Below are 17,510 nucleotides of genomic sequence, written 5' to 3' on the forward strand. Positions count from 1 at the left end.
TAAGCTTCAGTTCAGTCATTGATCGAGTTGAGGGTCAATGAATATTGCATTGTCGCTATGAGGAGATGCTCAACTTTTAAACAAAGCAACAACACGACATGGTGCCACGTGTCCTGGTTGGCCACAAAAAGAAACACACACATGATCTCTCTCAACTATCAGATCAAAAGTTGATCAATGGTTGTTGTAGTGTCAGTATTGAAAGATGTTAGGTCTTTATCTGATGTGACAACACGACAATGTGACGTGTGTACACAGTGAGCCCTAACATTGATAGTTTTCAGAGCAAATGTGTCACTGTGGATGGACACCTATCAAGATTTGAGTTGTTGAGCCAGATTATTTTAAGGGTATTAGGACCGTTGATTTAGCTTTGATCAGTGAATGTCGCTTTGTTGTGATGAGAAGGTGCTCAATGTATAAACACTGCAACAAAGAAAGAACATTCCATGTTTCTTAGGTGGACCTTACCCTGAAGTGAAGGCGTTGTTTTTTAGACTGTTGATCTTGCCCATATCAATGATTGTCGCATTATCACTCTGAGGAGATGCATGTTGTTTAAGAAATACAAGAAAATGACATGGTGCCATGTGTCCTAGTGGGCCATAAAAAGACAAGCAAATATATTTTATCTCAGCCGTCAAATCAAATGCTAATCCATGGTCATCATGTTGTCGCTATTGAAAAGTGCAAGACCTTTAACCAATAGGACAGTGCGACAAGCTAACGTGTGTCCTCTATGGGCCTAGTTATATGAAATGTCAAGATGTCCCAATCATCCAATGCAAAGTAGATCAACACATGTTGTTGAAGAAAGATGCGAGGTTCTTAGCCATAGTGATGTTGCGACATGAGGACACATGTCTAGGGTGGACCAACCATGAAGCAAAACAATGAAAAAAATAAGCTTAATCCATATCGTCCAATGCAGAACAGATCTACGACTATCATTTTGTCGCTAATGGAAGGTGTCAGGTTTTTAACCACAGCGACAAAGCAATAAGTCACCACGTGTCCAAGGTTTTACAACCAATACAACAAGGACTTAAATAGGTGAGGTGTTTTCCAGCTGGTGAGGTATAATTAGTTTGATTGCCTTATCAATGGGTAGAAAGATGATTTAGCAATAAATTTCAATTACGAGTGTCAAATGTGTTGAGAATCAATGATATACTTTCAAATTCCCTGTGATGCATGCATACCTGCTCTCTACAAAACATTTATGGTGAATTAAATTTCCCTCATGTGGATGTAATTCAAAAATATAATGCAAACATCGCATTCTTTTTTGCAAAAGGAATGATTGAAAAACCATAGCAGAATGCAAGGAACAAAGAATTTAGTGCTAAGGAGATTGTGAATTATTGCAATGAGGAAATAACACAAATATCTCAATTAACTTTATTCTCCATCTTTATAAATAAATTTGCTATAGAATTCTCCAATTCTCGTAAATATGCCTCCCAAATGAGACATTTCTGGAAATACAGATTACCAATAGAGAAATGTCCATGATGATTTCCTTGAGCAATTGGGTGGGCCAACAAATGATGTGGCACAAACAAGAAAGTTGGTCCTTGTCACCCCATGATTAAAATTGGTTGAGGGTTTATACGATAGAGGAAATTGGACCCGAGATGTAGTGACAACTAAGAGTAGTTTACAATTGTTTTAAAAGTGGTTTTCAGAAAGGAAGCTCTTTTCCCCTCATTGGAATATTTGGAACTTTGATTTAGGAAAATTGGTGGTACCTGGAGTTTTTATGGACACAAACCTCTTGACTTTAGTCTCAAAGATGTATGACCTGGTTACTAAGTGTGTATGAGGCTTGAATGGGATCTGCATTGTAAAAATAGCGCCCGAGGAGATCCGAGAGGTTTTCTAGATGGACTCATTTTCTAAGTATCATGAAGCTATTGGCTTTTAAGAATTAGAAAGGATATATGGGGCCTAGAGGGTTTACCTCAAGTAAGGACCTTTGAAGGAACACCTAGCAGCTATTGGAACTTTGACTCTAGTTACAACAAGAACTCTAGAGCCTTTCAAAAAGGAATTTTTTTAATTCTCATGCTTTGGATATATACATGTCCTTATGTAGGGTTTTTGGTGAAGATGAACATGATTATATGCCTATTAGTTTTATGTACATGATGGTGTGGATTTCTTGTTTTGGGGTTGATGTTATTTTATTTTTTTGGCCTCATTTTTAGTTGAGGAAATTCATAAGGGGTTAATCAGGATTGTGAAGGGTAGAGTGGAGAAACCTTTTGGGTGGTATTCAATGTTGATGCACATGTTCCTCTTCAAGAAATCCACTTACTTTGGAGAAGAAATGCAACTAACAAAAGAATATGAGGGAGAAGCTCTACCTGTCTAATTATGGAGTGCAGACATGTAATGGGATGTGAATGAGGCCAACTTTGTCAAATTCGATAGATATTTTGCATCAAGGTTGAGGGCATTATTGTCTAGTGATAATCCAAGGATTCCAAAGATGTTGTTGGAGTTTATTAGACCCATGGATTTCACTATTGGATTAAAGGTCTCTCGCAATTGGGCTAGCATTATACCTTACCCAATTTGTATCATTGCCAAAGTATATGGGTATCGAGGAACCCCTCGTGTTTTACCATACCAAGTGCCTCTAAAGGTGGGTTTGGTAGAGATTTTGTGGAAAATTGGAGGTCTAGAGGAAGTTGAGTTAGTTGGAAGGTCTAGGGGTACAATTTTTCCCACCTGTACTGTGGCCCATCATTTTACAATTACGAACAATGGATGGCTTTTCTTGTATAAATATTTAGATCCCTATAAAATGGCATAATCACATGCCAAATTCTTTGATCTTGAAGGATTCTATGAGATGTTCAAAAAGAGAACAAAAGCAAAGCACCATGACCATAGATTTCACTACCCTGAGGACATCATAAGGAATGAGTTTTCCTTATAAGAAAAAGAGATTATAAATGAGAAATGGGGGGTTTATTACAAGGTCCTATAGTTTGTGAATGCTTTTGATAAATATTATAATCCATTAGCAGATGCTAAAACTATGGCTGACATAGTAAATAAATTGATGACATTCTTTATTGTAATTATGGACACACTGAATGAAAAGAAGGCACTTTTGATCAAAACATACCCTGATCAATCAAGAGAAGTCATGCAGAGATTAGTTTTTACTCCTACTGTGAACTTAGGGCAATATGTTATCCAAAAGAGGCCAAGGTATAGTATACTTAAAATGGAAGAGGATGTTAATAATAAAGGAAAAGAGAAGAGTGATATCAATGTGCCCTCTTCCTTAGCATACAAGAGGCCTTCATCTAAAATACACTCATATGAGCATGCATCCATGAAGAAAAATATTATAGAAGATACTATTCTTGAGGGTCAGATGTAGACACCATCTCAGTCCCCCATTCATTTTGACAATGAGAAACTCAACTGAGCAATTAACACAATTGGGAAGCCAGGGTTACGTTTTTATTACTTCTTTTGAATTAGAGGAAGGGACACTAAAATAGCCTCCTATACCAAGCATGGAATTAACTGTTAGTAATTTGAAAGGTAAAGAGTTGGACCCTATTATTGAACAAGCTAGTCACATATTTTTGTCAAATGATAATTTTGTAAAAACTAGGGCATTCTTTCAATTTGCTTGGAGGATGAATATTTCTAATTTTGAGGAAAGATGTCAAAAAGGGCAAGCAAAGAAACCTAATAAAGAGGACTCTACTATGAAAGATGAAATAAAAGAAGAAATGATGCAAGGATTTTACAAAGCAACTCCAGAAGAAGGAAGAGTGGTGATTAGAAAGGTTGGAGTACAACTTCTTCCTGATTGCGATATTGCAAATGCTATGGTTTTTGATGCAGTAAGGAAATAGGTAAATACCATGTACAAAAATGGAGAGGAAGCCAAAAGGGCATAAAGGTGTAAAGTATAGTGAAGACCATGTTGCACCTATCATTTGGTCATTACAAAAGAGAAGTAGGTCTCATTCTTCTAAATAGTCTGATCCAAATCTAATGGGAAGTTTAATTGTTAAAAGAGTTGAAAATACCTCTAACAAAGAAGTTGCCTTCATGAATGCTAAGACATAAAATTTTACATTAGCCACATCAAGGAGAGAGAAGAAAATAATGGATGAATTGCATGTGAAATATGTGCAAGTCTTGGGAGCTTACAATGAAGAGATCAGGCGAAGAATGAAGGTTGAAAATGAGCTTGCTCGATATAAGGGACAACACTTTAATTAGTTAGAGGTAGGGGAATCTTCCCAAAGAATAATTGCATCCTCACCTGCTCCCCCACCACCTACTAGTCCCTTTGTTGAAATCCCAAATAATTCATTGCATCAAGAAGAGATTTCTAAAGAAGATATAGAAGAGGAGAAAGCTAGACTCAAGGCTATACAAATAGAAGTATGGTAGGGATATGGAGAAAAGATGAGAAACATAATTTTTCATTTTGTCTTTGAGATTGATACCAAACTTCTTCACCATATGATAAAAAAATTGATGGCTATGACAAAATCTCTTGGTGATAATGAAGATGAGGGAAATTTTGAATAAATGGATTGGAAGAGGGGAGACAATAACTGAAATTCATTTCAACGTGGTTGATAAGATAACTGATGATTATCATATTGAGAAGACATATGATCAAGTAATTGGTTTTATGGATTTTTATATAAACAAAGAATTTTTATAGAGGCATATGTGATTTTACATCTCCAAGTGTGAGAACAAAGGACATGCATTTTTTCCTTCAATATTTACAAGTGATCATGAGATGAAGACACTCAAAGATTGGGATGATGATGTTCTTGCCATGTTGAATGATAAAGTAAGTACCATAATAAATAAAGATGACAATGATTTGTTTACGGAAGTTGTAGCAGACTTGATAGAAGTAAGGAGATTTTATATGTCTTTCATTTCTGAGGCCAAGGAATTGAAGAGTAAATGGAAAGACATCTCTTGTAAAGGGAAAGAGATCCTCAATTTTGACTGGCCTGATGATTCAATTTATAATGAATGGGTGGCCAAGTATGCCTCAATAATAGAATCTTCACAGGTGGCAATAGAGGATAAGCCACAAGGCGTGGACATAGCAGAAGAAGAGCAACAATTAGTTGAGGAAAGTGTCCAGCATGAGGAGAAGAACATCCAATTGGCACCTGAAGAAACAAAAGGAAAGGAGCAAGATCAAAGTAAAAAGGAGGATGACATGGTGGCTGCACAACCCACAGAGGAGACAAATGATGAAAAGCACATGAGGTTGTTACTGAGCTAGAGAAAGATAAAACTGAAGAGGCCCCTACCCCACCAAAGCACAATGATAGTTAGGATGCATGGCAGTAAATATTTATCAAAAGGGAAGAAAGTAATTATTATAATAGGATACCTTACCTTTGTGGTTCATCCACTGTGGGTATACCTACGTAACAAATCATTAAAATTACTTTCAGAGCATTTTGATTATGCTACATGCACCTAATTCAACTGCCTCATGGGTTTTTTAAAAAGGTTTTTTGTCTCTTATGTAACTATGTTTTGTTGAAGGATGGGTGTCCTTTATCCTCTAAGCCTGAAGCTTGTTGCAACTCATCCTATATAAATGAGTTCCCAAGGCTAGAGAACGGTCTAAGTTTTCATTTTGAGTGAACAAATACTTTCATATTTTGAGTCAGTCCATAGTTGTATTGTTGTATTGTTCCAAAAATACCATTAATGGAAATACAAGGTTGGATGGCTAAGTTTTTTTTGAGTTATTTCTCACTCAAGTTGATACTTAGTTGTATATTTTCAAAGAAGATAATACAAAAGTGTTTACTATCTAATTACCCAATCTAGATATTGTCTCTTCTTGTGTTGCTTTTGATTTTCTAGAATTTGATGATAATGTTTATTGAATTTGATAATAATGTCTATTTGAATTATATCTTAGTTCATCTTTTGCTGATAATTTAATTGATTGTGTAAATGCTTGATATGAATTTGGGAGAATTGAAAGTTGTCTAAAGAAGATCATGACAAGAATGAGAATTTAGATTAAGTGTTGTTCTCCTTTTCACAAAGTGATAAGATAGATCTGGTTCTATGTGTCAAATTTCTATGAGTAATAACCTAATGGACAAGGAATTGATCATATTTTGAATTGGTAAAATCAGGATGGACTATATAGAACAAAATTAATCAATCAAAATCTTTAAATTTTGTTGTTGTAGGCTTGAAAGTATAACTTACACTTGTTTTATGGAGCGTTGGAGTTTGAGGATTTTTCCATCTTGCATCCCTTTTCCATCCTTTAAAATAGAAGAATCACAGGCATTCATCTGTTATTGTAGAATTCATTGCAAGAAATGATAAATATGTTGAAGCTTCATGAATTTCTAGGTATACCCACTTGAATTTTACAGAGTTCAAAGGGAAGAAGACCGAAGTAGTCTTAATAGTTGGCACTATTGATTTGTTTTAGGAATACACTTGATGGTTTTTGGTTGTCTCTCAAGTATCCTTTGCATTTACAATAGGTAGTTAAAATCTTGTCAAATCAAGAGCCAACAAAATGGTGACTCTGCTAGGGAGCACATGACATAGGTTTTCTTTCAAATAGTGATAGGTCGTGTGTTAGAGTGGTGTCTTTTCCTTGTGACAAAGTATGTTCTTTGGTGTGAAAATGTTACCAAGTTCTATCAATTCTATGTGTCCAAGAGTTTTCATTTCCCAAAGCATATCGTGATAGTGGATTTATTTTTTATAGGGCCCTTCTATCAGATCTATATTCAAAATTCTATTATCTTAGCAACTTCTTACTTTCAGTCATATTAAAGTATTTCCCCTAAGTGGGTGGTGACTTAGTCAAAGGTTTTAGTAGCTAGTGTTGTTTTGAAAATATTGTTTGAAATGGTTGATAAGAAGAGAAATACAAGAGCATATGTGAAAGCAAATCCAGAGGTTCCTTTATACACAGAACTACCTTATAGATTTGAGTGATCATATAGATTCAAAAACCACCTTTATAGATCTTGATGACTTGTTGTCTAAAATTGAAGTACTTCACAGTGAATATTCTCTATCCCAATATGTGGTCCTATGATAAGTAATTAAGGAATTTCTCAATTAGTACCATCTTCTTCCATTATAACTTGCTAACTAACTATATCAAAACAAGGAAAAACCTCAACCCAAATCCAAGTTGTTGGACCTATTTCTTCCAATATCTTAGAATCAAATCAAAGGCCCACATGGAAATATATAAGAAAATGTATTTTCTAGGTATCCTTGGTTCCCCCCATCCTATCCCAAATGAGTTAAGGAATAAAGTCATAAATCTCTTTGGAAATAATGCCATGAGTGGTGAAGAACACCTTAGAAAATATACTGATATGTTGAATGATTATGAGGTAGAATTTGAAGATGTTGTTATGAAACTATTTATACACTCACTTACAGAGGATGCCAAAGATTGGTTTAGGAGACTCCCTGATGACAACATTGGTTCATGGGATGATCTAGAGAAATGTTTCAAGGAACATTATGGAGACAACACTAATGCTAGCTTTATCTTGAATGAATTTAACAATATTAAGAAGAATCAAAATGAATCCACATTTGATTTCAATGTTAGATTCCAAAAAGGGATGTATAAGCTATTTCAAGTCATGAGATTAGATGATAATGCATGCTTTACTACCTACTTCAATGTATTTGACAGTAAAATGGCATACATACTAAGATATAAGGATCCCAAGACATTAAGGAATGCTTTTATGTAGTGTCCCCATTTTTTCTAGCATTAGAGTTTTAGAGATTAGCCTACTATTGTGATCCTCATAGGCTAATTATTGTGGATAGAGGGTATTCTAAGGTAGTGACTTGGCTTGGGAGGGTCTTATCTTTTACAAAATTCAATAAGCTATAGGTTGGTCTTCATTTGGCTCAGATTGGACTTCGTTTGGGCTTAATTTTGTGTACTTACTATTTGTGGTAAGTTAGTGTTGATCAAGATGGACCCTTTCTATTTTTGGAAAGTGAGTTTGGTCACATGAAGAAATAATAGGTATGACTCCTATTTCAAATGACATATTTAAATGATGAGTATTTTGGGAGTTATTATTCTTTTAGTGGCCAAATTATTATCAAATAATTAAATGGCTTATTATAAAGTTATAATTTCACTTTATAATTTCACTTAAGTTGAAGGTTGAGTTATCATTGGAAAGAGCCATTTATTAATTAGTTAAGCCATGTCAAGCAAGAGAATCTAATAGAAGCTTCTAAATAATGTTGTATGGTGAAGCTTCTTGAGTGAAATTACATTTTGGCAACAAAAGGAATCTGAAGGTTATAAATACAAGCTCATTTGTTGAGAAAAGCACATTTGAATATTAATTTTCTTTTGTTGCCTTTTTAGTTTTTTGAGGTTGTAAAGTTTGTTCCCTTGTTGAGGTATAAGAGTTTGGAGGGTTGAGTTGATTCCACAAGTGAGGTATTATGGAAAATTGCTCTGCTAGTCATGCACAAATTATTGCTAAGGTATAGTAGTTTGTCTCAACTTCTCATCTGTAGTTACTGTATTGAGAAGTGAATTAATGTTGGTGTTAATTCTTATTTATGAGATTGAGTTGTGAGGATTGGAGGACTTATTGCCTTTGTATGCTCTGCGATTCTTATTTGGGAGATCAAATTGCACAGAAGTGGTTTCAATACTTAGTTAAAGGGAAACTTTTGGATTTTTAGGAAGCCTCCGACTGGAATTGCATATTTGCAATTTGTATGCGAGTCTGTATTTTATCATCTAAAGTCTATGATAATATTTTGGCAAGATCTATGGACATCGTATTTACATCTGGAGGCTACCTATATAGATTGAGGGGTTGCCTGTGTAGACATCTATTGGAGATGTTTTACCCTGCAACACATAATTATCCATTGGCACACGTTGGACACCATTGTTTGAGAGTTTCTCCTTATATTTTTAAATGTTTGAGAGGTCATTGGGTTGATTGCTAGTGTGAGATTTAAGTTGCAAACTAGGCATTCAAACTACAGATTGGAAGCTCAATTTCCTAGCTATTGGGATCATTTTCATATGTGCTAACTTGGGCACCAACATTCATATTATCTACTGCTGCAAGCGTCATATTTGGGATAGAGGTTAGAATCACTGGTTGATTGTGGATTACCAGGTCCTTATGAAATTTAAATAAATGATGGAATATGTTCATCATAAGATATATATGTAGAGATTAATATTGTATTAGAGTTTTCCCACTCTCTAGTTATTTAATAAATGATTATCCATTAGAGTTCTTGTGGATGAAAGTTCATAGTGCAGCATAATATTCAGTATTCATCTATGCAAAATTTAAAATTTTCAAATTGATATGAAAGTTGGTAAGCATTTCATTGCATTCTCTAGTTTGGTATTTGGATTTTAAAATATCATTTATTTAGGGATAATTGTGAATATTTTCCAAGTGTTATCAAGTACTAAACTAACTGATTAGTGTGATAAATTGGTGAATTCAAAAGTGTTTCAGTTATAGCCAGGTCAAGGTTATTACAGTGGTATCAGAGCTTTCTTGCAAAGTGTTTCAAGATAAAATGTCAACGACTAAATTATAACAGAATTTGGTGTTTCATGAAGTTATAACTAGTTGGAGTTATTATAGTGGTATCAGAGCGGTTTCCTACCAGGCTGCACGAATTGGGCTCTGAATCAATTGATAGTAGTCAGTGCTTGGTTAGAATTACAGTTAGTTTTTGATATATTATTTTTTATTCAATATCATGGCTGATGATAAGATATTTATGTTGGGTATGCACTATACCCGAAGAGGACGTAGCACTCCACTTAGGGAAGGTGAACCTAAGATATAGTTTGGTTCTATTGGTAGTCTAGGTGAGTTAGGCGGGTCAAGAGTTAGAGATGTTGATGTTGACAGAGAGGCTATGCAAACATTTAGGAACCTGGTAGACAGAAAATAACATATGACATGTGTACTACAATAGTTGTCTAACACTCTGCAGCAGATAGCACTTCCTCGAGGACGGAGTAGGGAGAGAGCTCAAGAAGTTTTTTTTGGTTCTCATAGATCTTGAGTAAAGGATAGAACTTGAGATGGTGATAGGTACAAAGATGCAAATCAGGTTCAAGTTGAGGATCGTGGTGGATTAGTTAACAGAGATGACATACATACTAGCACTCATGATAGGCCGTAGAGGCCCATGTTTCTGAGACTTGAGCTGGGTGCCATCAACATTGAGTCTGAGGCCACTCTTTTTGCCAATGATTTGGTGGCACACTTTATGGAGTGGGATGCTTTACCATAGGCTATTAAAGATCATTTGAATTTTGATAGGTTCCTGACTAAAAAATGGGAGCATTCTAGAGCGAGGTCAGCACCTGAGAGACAACGACCTCAACAAATTGAGCTACAAGAAGTCACTAGTAAGATGACGTTGGAGCACTTTGATGGTACTAGGAGAGTTATAACTTGAGCTTGGATTCATAAGCTTCACACATATTTGGCTTTGTGTCCTATGTTAGAAGTGGATGCTATCAGATTTGGAGTGTTTTATCTAGATGGAGTTGCCCATGACTAGTTGTACCATGGGTTAGTTTCTTTGTGACATGATCAAATCACTTCCTATCTGTTCATGGATCACCCAATTGAGAGATTTGATAGGAAGGATCTAGAGGTGTACTTCCATGAGTTGTCTCAGATGAAGTAGTTTGGTGGATTGGAGAGTTACATCAATGAGTTGTAGAGGCTTTCAGTCATGGTTTATGATATTTCAGAGTATAAACGAGTGATGTTATTAATGGAGGGATTGACTGAGCCACTTCATGGATGGGTGAAGTCATTAGACCCATCTTTTCTATAGGTAGTGATGAGGAAGGAACAAGACTTGGAGTCCTCTTCTCAAAGTAAGGTTGCTTTGAAATCTTCTACTCTTTTGCCTGATGATGAACCCCCGCTAGTTGTTGAAGACAAGGGTAAGTCAGCGGAGAGCTTTGATGATATTTCTAGAGAGGATTTGAGGAGGCATCAACTTTTCTATTGGTGCAAGGGGCCTCTCTCTAAAGGTTATACTTGTGCATTGAGGCTGAAGGGAGAAGAAAATTGTGGTATGTGGGTTTACACTACTGTGATTGAGGACGACTCATCACAACAACACGAGGAGGATGATAGAGATTATCATAATGGTGATAGAGTTTATACGATGATGAGTATTTACAATTTGGTATTGGACTCACATGTTTAGGAATTGCATTGGGTGTAGAGTTGGTTTGTGCCTAAGTTGGATTGTCTATAGGTTGATTGGGTAGATACAGTGAAGGAGAGTGTGTTGAGATCTCCTATGCAATTGTCTCCTAGTGATGTACCAACTTTTACATCAACAACACTAGTATTCAATGTTATGTTGTAGGTCATGTTATCGGTTCTGATGATGATACTGACATGCAATTGGTTCAATGAGGTTAGAGACATCACTTGCTTCTTATGGGATTCTAATGGAGGTTTTAGTGTAATGTTAGATTGCTTGAGGACAAGTAATCTCTAGGAGGGAGGACTGTAATGTCCCCATTTTTGCTAGCATCAAAGTTTTAGAGATTAGCCTATTATTATGATCCTTGTAGGCTAATTATTATGGATAGAGGGTCTTCTAAGGCAGTGGCTTGGCTTGGGAGGGTCTTATCTTTTCCACAATTCAGTAAGCTATAGGTTGGTCTTCATTTGGCTCAGATTGGACTTTGTTTGGGCTTAGTTTTGTGTACTTACTATTTGTGGTAAGTTGGTGTTGATTGAAATGGACCCTTTATATTTTTGGAAAGTGCATTTGGTCACTTGGAAAAATAATAGGTATGACTCATATTTCAAATAACATATTTAAATGATGAGTGTTTTGGGAGTTATTATATTTTTAGTGGCCAAATTATTATTAAATAATTAAATAGCTTATTATAAAGTTATAATTTAACTTTATAATTTAACTTAAGTTAAAGGTTGAGTTATCATTGGAAAGAGTCATTTATTAATTAGTTAAGCCAAGTCAAGTGAGAGAATCTAATGGAAGCTTCTAATTAATGTTCTGTGGTGAAGCTTCTTGAGTGAAGTTACATTTTGGCAACAAATGAGAATCTAAAGGTTATAAATACAAGCCCATTTGTTGAGAAAAGCATGCTTGATTTTTTGATGTTATGAAGTTTGTGCCCTTATTGATAGAAGCTTGTGACTCCATAGCCCCCCCCGAATGATAGAACTCATGTGTCGATGAACATACCAATGTGGCTCCAATTTGAAGGAAAAAAAGGAAATGGACAAGAATGATAAAACCTATGTATGTAAGGTGCATCCAGAAGTCCTATCTGATTCTCAAAGGAGAAAACATGAGAATCTTGAAATGGAATCTCCAATGGAGGTGGGATAATAGGTATGTTGAATCTATCATCTAAGAGAAGATGTGTGTCCTTGATATATTCTCAACAATTGTAGTAGGTGGCTCAATTAATGGAGTTGAAATAGTAGGCAATGTTGAAGAGTAATCTTGTGTGAGAGATGGAATCTGAATAGGAGGTGGAGGTGTAGAAGTCACAAGATTGGTCTCAGGAAGAAGATATAAGTTCAAGTGACCTAACTTCATATTAGTAGTCTCTCATAAAGAAGGAGAGTGAGTCTTTGATAGTGGAGATGGTGGACCAAAATGAGAGAAAGAGCATAGGCAGGAAGAGTGATCAACAATCCCTATAGCAACAATATTATTTGTCTCACTATCTCTGATGTGCATTGAATCCTGTGCAAACTCAACTGTCTTCCCTATCCCACTATGTATAATCTGATAAATAGAGAGAAGGTTAGAGGAGAAAGATAGTATACAAAGTACGTCATGAAAAGTACCATCATCAGTTCCAATAGAACCTTTTCCACATATAGGTATAATAATGTTGTTCCCCATCAAAATGTGTGGAGTAGAAGAAGCCTCAAAAGAAGAGAACAAATCCTGAGAAGATGCCATATGGTGTGAAGTACCTGAATCTAGTAACCATCTAGAAGAGGTGGAGTAGCAGTTGCACATAGTGCATGACCCTTTCCTATATCTTTGCCATCTGACTAAAATGATGAAGAAGAAGAAGATTTGTGAGAAGTAGAAAGAATATCAATGTTGCTCTTCTGAAGGAGAGTTGTCAAATTTGAAACATGTTTGGCATAGCCATCTAACTTCTTCTCATAGCAATGTAACTCATCATGATTAGGCTTATTACAATAAGCATACTTTGGTATTTCTAGTTTTGGTTTACCCACCTTAGGAGGAGGTGGCCCTGATGAACTATGAGGGAAAGAATTAATCTAAAACTTTATAGAATGATATTTATGTGTCTTCTCCTTCATCCCAGAAAATGATTGAGCTACCAATGCATAAGTATATGAGCCTTTGAGAGAATCTAATTGAGAGAGCTTAACTTGCTCTCAAGTCAAACGATCACAAAAAACCTCAAAGGATGGCATGGTAAATCTATTACCCAAAGCATCTTTGGTGGAATAGAAGGTAGAGGCAAAAATTTGAAAGTTTCCATGAAGCTTAGAAAGAATCAGGTAGATGCACTCAGTATCAATCTTGGTTTTCCCACAACCTTGCAATAAGGATATTTGTTGATTGGACTTCATCAAAAAGTCTTCAATGGAAAGAAAATAGTCTGGTACAAGAGAGGTAAGCTCTACCTTAATTTGAAGTGCCCTGAACTCATTCACTGTACCAAACAAGCCTTCAAGTTTGGTCTACATAGCTACAGGGGTATTGCACCCATCAAGATGAAATTGCAGACTATTGGATACCTGTAAAGAAATCAACCGTATTACCTAATCCATCTTGTTCCTATGTTGCATGACCTCAAAAGGCCTCTATAAAACTAGTTGCACTGCATCTAAACAAGACCACAACCCTTTTGACTAGAGAAGTTGTGTCGTCAAGGTCTTCCATGTGTGATAGTTATGAGGGGTCAGAAGTTCTAGACAAGAAGAGGTCCCGACCATTGTCTTTAGAAGGTGTTCAATTATTTTTGAAAAAATTCTAGTTTATTGATGTAAATAATAGAAATAATAATACAAAACACCTCCCACAATAGAATACAATACAAAAATTTGAAACCCAATTGCTAGAAGGAATGCGTAAACAAGAAGAGAGAGAGAAAAAACTTTAGTTTAGAATCATATGTACCTTTGAGGAATACTAATGAAAAATAGCAGAGAATCTAGATAGGACTTGATAAGATCTTTCCAACATTTTTTTTGAATAAAAAAATGGAGCTATAACAAATAAGTTACACCCCTTGGAAGATGGAAGACATTATTGGACTTCAAGCACAAAAATAGGTACCAAACTAGAAAAAATGCCAAAAAAATACTTGCACCATTGTCTCCACTAAATCAGCTTTCCAATGCTTCTTTTAGATTGTTAAAATACCCCTGTATGCTCAAGTCAAAGGTAAAAACCGATAGGGCCCTCGTTATAGAAAAAAGTTACAAAGCCCTTAGAAATTTTGTTGGGGGCTAAAAAAATGGCCCTCGATCCCCACGTGATTAGGTGCCATGCTAAGCAAACCAATGATGGAGATACCAACAGAGCAGTGAAAAAGCGACAACCAAGTAGAGGTGGAGAAACAATGGTGTCACTAGCAAAGGTGAGGCATGGGTGGAGTGTAGGCGGGCCGCAGGTGGGGCGTGGGTGGCTAGGCGGTGGCCACTCCACTTCAATAGTGGTGTGGTAGATTTTTCACCACATGCATTTTTTAAACACCTTTTTTTAAAAAAGTGATATTTTTTTCATTTTGCTTACCAGAGGCCTTACGACCCTGGTATGTAATTTTTTTGACTCCCAGGTCAACATTGTCCAAAATCAACAAAATCTATATGAAAATAGGGGTTTTAACTCCATTTGAATCCAACCGTGAGGTTTGTTTGGTCTCAAAGTGCTCTGAAAATCAAAAACCCCCTATTTTCATAGAGAAAAAAAAAACACCAAATTTATTCTGTCAAACCCTCATTCTTCTTTTTCTTCAAACAAGAACAGGCAGGCACAAACAAGGCTCTAATAACATGTAGAATTTGATGATGAAAAAATTCATAGATCCCTCGATATCTTGCATGCAAATAACCTATTACAAGGAAGAAGAGTTTTCTCAACAAACAAGAAAATTGTATTTGCTTGTGTAAAACAGAATGAATGAATTTACAATTGATCATTCTTTATGAAGGAGATTGAAACCCTAAAAGGGAAACCCTAAGAGGTAAATGCCATTTAATAATTACTAATTAATTATTAAATGGAAATGCAAGGTGCATAAAGTGAAACCTTAAGAAGGGAGTGAAGGTAATTTAATGAATGAAATTAAATTAACCTTTTACTCTAACACCTAACACTGGTGAAAAGCCATAGTTTAACAACAATTACAATAGGCAAACCAAATTGCAAAATTACCCCTATAACACACAATGGAAAGATGGTAAATCTATTAGTAACCTTATGCAAGGTAAAAATGAGAAGAATACACTAGATCCATTATAGAGGCACTTTGTAAATATGGTTGAAGAAATACCCTGGTGTATGGTTTGCCAATCCCCCCATTCTCCTAATTATTGTGTCATAGCTCAGTCATTCTCTACATCCCAACAAACACAATCTGAAGAAGGGGATAAAGAGAAGAATCATGATGATGTAGCATGCAATATGACTAGTTCATGTGGCAATTATGAAGAATTAGAGGTAGAAGAATCATAGATAGATGTAAGCAATTAGCGAGATGTTTATAAAGTTTATCATCAGCAGATCTTCTCAGATGATGAAAGTGAAGTTGAAAAAAAAACATGCAACATGATCTCAGAGGTAGGACACATGAATTTGAGAAAATCATCTAAGGAAGAAATTAATACTTGATTACTGTAGAAATGGTGGCCCAAGTTCATAGTACTTATAATTTGAGAAATAGAACAATGAATAATGTTGTTGGTAATGTCTCATACATTTTTATCAAAGATGTGACTCATAAAATGAATGATGACAACAAAGGAAAAGATCAAATGGTTGTCAAGGTTAAGGATGTTAAGGCTAAAAAGTGGGAACCTAAGAAGAACATGCAAGCCCAAAATGTAAGCTCTGTTAAGACAAATATAGAAGCAAAGAAGCTAAAGCTTGATGTTGTAAAAAAGGTGGAGGACCCTACTGCTCAAGTACAATAAAATAAAGGTAACTCAAGTAAACCTCTCATTTATGATCTTGTTGATATGATAACTATTTTGTCACAAATTACTATGAATGCTTTTATGTTTGAGATGTTTAGAATAGAAGAGCATAAAAGCAAAGCCCTCTCTTCGTTGGGAGGAATTGGGAATGGTAATATCATTAAGAGTGAGTTATCATTAGGAAAAGGGGAACAAGTCACACCCAAAGAAATTGAAGAAAAGGGCATGATATCTCATATACCCCAAATGTACTTGGATAATTCATCAACAACTTACATAGAGAATATTGACCCATTCTTTCTTAGTTTAATTATAAATGGAAAGACTGTCAATAATTGCATGATTGACTCATGAGCTTCAAAAACTATCATGCCTTTCAAAGTTATGGAGTCCCTTAGTTTGAAAGTAGACACCAAACAAGGTAGATGTCGTGCCATGGATGCAAGAGAAGTCCCTATCATAGGTACTATTAATGCACTGCCATACAAATTAGCTGCACACCTTGACAATATTTTAACTATGAGTGTGCTGATAATTGAAATCCCTCCCCATTATGGTATGCCACTATCAAGGAAGTGTAGTGCTACTATGGGAGGGAACTTACAGTGTGACCTATCTTTTGTCACTTTCCATTTAAGTGACAAAGCCATCAGAGTAAAAAGGGAGTCTAGGGTTACTCATATGATTGAGTACGATATTGATAATGATGCCACATGTTTCCTTGATACTGATGTAAATGTCTTTAGAGCTAAAGCCATTGTTCTAGAAACTAAGAAGATAGTCCCATTGATTGCACAAGAAACAACCACGTGTCTTGACTCATAAGGAATTTGAGTTATGTACTTTGATGAGGCTAGTTCTAAGGAAGGATTTGGAGTAGGAGTGGTTTTTGTTTCACTATAAAAGAATACATTTAGATATCCCTTCACTTTAAATTTCACATGTACCAACAACATGGAAGAATATGATGCACTCTTATTAGGATTAAAAGTTGCTATTAGTCATGGAATTAAGAAACTACATGTAATTGATGATTCAAAGCTGGTGGTGTCTTAAATTAGGAAATATTATGCATCTAAGAACAAAAGGTTGACATAGTATAGAAATTTAGTCTGGGATGAAATAAAATAATTTGACACATTTGGAATAACTTGGATGGATAGGACAAACAAACAAATGGCTAATTTGCTTGCTAATGTGGCTATTACGCCTGATGATGTTTTATTTGCTAGAGTCTCAAAAGTTGAAATGCAGAAT

Source organism: Cupressus sempervirens, chromosome 4, assembly GCF_028749045.1.
Source record: "Cupressus sempervirens isolate cs-2001-9-10 chromosome 4, ASM2874904v1, whole genome shotgun sequence".
NCBI classification, from domain to species: Eukaryota; Viridiplantae; Streptophyta; class Pinopsida; order Cupressales; family Cupressaceae; genus Cupressus; species Cupressus sempervirens.